The 2959-nt window shown below is 47.5% G+C and overlaps 1 long non-coding RNA gene across 1 annotated transcript; it reads right to left on the bottom strand.

The window, feature by feature from the left end:
* Positions 1 to 342: 342 nt before the first annotated feature.
* On the bottom strand, positions 343 to 2021 carry LOC117796592. Its single transcript, XR_004621161.1, has 3 exons — positions 1929 to 2021; positions 727 to 879; positions 343 to 398 (listed from the first exon to the last, which is right to left on the bottom strand). It is a non-coding gene; the product is annotated as an uncharacterized LOC117796592 (long non-coding RNA).
* Positions 2022 to 2959: the final 938 nt, after the last annotated feature.

The following is a 2959-nucleotide window of genomic DNA, read 5'->3' as shown; positions in this document are numbered from 1 at the left end:
GGGAACACAGCAGGGGGAGTGGGAGAGGAAGAAGCAGGCCCATAGCGGAAGAGCCTGATGTGGGGCTCGATCCCATAAGGCCGGGATCACGCCCTGAGCCGAAGGCAGGCGCCCAACCGCTGTGCCACCCAGGCGCCCCTAGAAAAACATTTTAAATTACATGGCATATAAAATAATATTTTAGAAATCTTTTTCCACACAATGAAGGAAGGGAAGGGAAGGGAAGGGAAGGGAAGGGAAGGGAAGGGAAGGGAAGGGAAGGGAGAAAGAGAGGAGGGCAGGGGAGGAAGAAACTCATTCAACCTAATTTCATTGACCACCTACTACATACCAGCCAAGCATCCTGCTTCATTTTGTTTCCAAAATCAGGTAGACATGAACCACAAATGAAGAACAAGCTTGAAAGGAAGGAAGGAAAGAAGGAAGCAGAAAAGGAAAGAAAATTAAATTTAAAAAAGAAAAAGAAAAAGGAAAATTTATAGTGTCCAAAATGGTGTTTTTCATTCCTATTGGTGACTATTCATGATCTAAAAATGATCTTCAAAGGCCTCGTTTACAATTACATTTATCGCTTACAACTTCCTGCCCTGAATTCTTGTAGGAAAGGCAGAATGTTGCAGGCATATTAACGTATTAACTGGATTTAACTCTAATTGGGAACCTTACTGGTGGTTCATAATTTTTGCTTTAATTGAAATTTACATATTTTTTTCAGTTATTAATTACCTCAAAGCATAACAAAACTGGTTTACTATGGACAAATAAGCCCCCAGCCAACATGAGAGGATCTCTGGAAGCATCCATCATCTGTCTGTCTCCGTCTGTGTCTCCGTCTCTCTCTTTCTCTCTTTCATGTTTTTGGTTCCCAGATATGGAACCCTAGAAGGAAAGGGAAATGAGGGGGGTTGAGACCCGAGAAGGAAAAGGAGAAAATGTATGCTCTCTGAGAAGTGCTTTTATAACAGCAATAAAAATAGTCAGCCTTTACTGAGCATTTACTATAGGTCACTCACCGAGCTAGTGCTTTCTGAATCTGTCTTCTGCAATCCTCACAAACAGCTGAAAAGGTGGGCATTCTCCTCATACTCCCACAGAGAAAGAAGCTGAGGTCCAAGCATCCTCACCTAGTAAGTGGCAGGGTCACTAAATTCAGAGCCTGAGCCCTGAATCCCCAACTACGTGGACTCCTATGGCCCACTAAGATGGCGGGCCTTAGCTGAGCTTTGTCCGGATCACATGGCCTGCATCCATTAGCCAATCTAAAATCAGGCCAGGCAGTGGAGAAGTAGTAAGATTCACCGTGATTTGAGATGAAGAGAAAGCATATCACCACCCCAGGCTAAAGGCCTAGGAGCTCAAACCCGAGCAACTTTCCTGCCATCCTTCTGTCAGGCACACTGTGGTCAGGCACGGAGCTGAGTGGCTTCCTCTCACTGGGATCCTGGAGTCTTGAGCTCTCAGGAAGGTCCCAAAGGGAAAAGGAGCTGTCAACCAAAGCCTTGGCCTACATGTAAATGGCCTAGATTGCTCTTGAAAAGCCAGAAACTGCCTGGGTGGCTCAGATGGTTAAGCGTCTGCCTTCGGCTCAGGTCATGATCCCGGACTCCTGGAATCAAGCCCCGCATCGGGCTCCCTGCTCAGTAGAGAGTTTGCTTCTCCCTCTCCCTCTGCTGTTCCCCCTGCTTGTGCTCTCTCTCTGTGTCAAAGAAATAAATAAAATCTTTAAAGAAAAGAACAGCTAGAAACCGGAGTGACAGGGTCCCCTCATTTTCCTATTCCCAGAGGCTCCTAAACGCCCCCAGGGAAGGAAAAGGAGCCACTGCACCCAAGCATCTTGTTCTGATTGCACAGAAAATATCCCCGTCACAGCCCAGACCCTGCGGAGACTAAAGCAGCATTCCCCATTCCGCAGGCAGAACACACAGTACCTTGCAGAGAGCCCGCTCACAGCACTCGAGGGTATGACAGTCAAGAATGCTTTCATAGTTGCGCTTTGCTGCCTGATTCCTTCTGGAATGCACAGACTTTGTCCTTTTGATCTTTAATGTGGCTGCTTGGAGGAGCCAGGATGTGGGCATTTGCAGCTACTTCTGTCTTCACTCTCCACCGACGGTGCCTCCACCCCCAATTTTTAGACACAGTTCTGCAGCTCTACATTCAGGGGTCAGTCCCTCCTCCTTCCTTCTCACCTCCCCCCACCCCTAAGACTGTGCCCTCCACTCCAGACTGTGACATCCATCCTGCCTCCCTGCCAGCAGGCCCCCAGTGGCCTTCCCCCTCTTCTCAAGACTGTCTCCACCATGTTGCCTGCACCCTGAAATACACGGACGCAACCTCTAGATGCTCAGAGACAAGCAGCTGGTTAATTGGCTTGGGTTTTGCTCATTTGTTTTTTGCTTTTCATCCAGATGTTGGTGTCATGTAGAGCCAGGCTGAAAGTCCTGTGTTGTTTTTTTTTTTAATTATTATTATTACAATGCAGAGTAAATTATAATAACTAGAAGAAATAAGATGCCATTTGTCCCTCCTAGCACCAGACCCAAGAACAAGACCTGGGGGCTTAATCTGCCTGAAGAAATTCCACTGTGGGCATACTAGTCTCTTTTTAAAAGGAGAAAGAAGGGGAGGGAAAAAGGAGGGAAAAGCAGGACTCTGGAGTCAGCTTACAGTGGGATGAATGGTGGCCCCAGAGATACCAGGTCCTCATCCCCGGAACCTATAGTGTTACCTTGTTTAGAAAAAGTGTCTTTGCAGGTGTGCCTAAGTTAAGGACCCTGAGATGGAGATGTCATCGTGGATTATCCAGAGGGACCCAAGTGCCACCACATGTATCGTTATAAGAGGGAGGCAGAGACCAACCTGATACGCACAAGAGGAAGATGCCATACGGAGACAGAAGCAGAGGTTGGAGTGCTGCAGACACGAGTCACAGAATGAGGCAGCCATGGGAAGCTGGAGC

This window comes from Ailuropoda melanoleuca, chromosome 2, assembly GCF_002007445.2.
Source record: "Ailuropoda melanoleuca isolate Jingjing chromosome 2, ASM200744v2, whole genome shotgun sequence".
Classification (NCBI taxonomy): Eukaryota; Metazoa; Chordata; class Mammalia; order Carnivora; family Ursidae; genus Ailuropoda; species Ailuropoda melanoleuca.
This window is presented reverse-complemented; position numbering and strand designations above follow the sequence as displayed.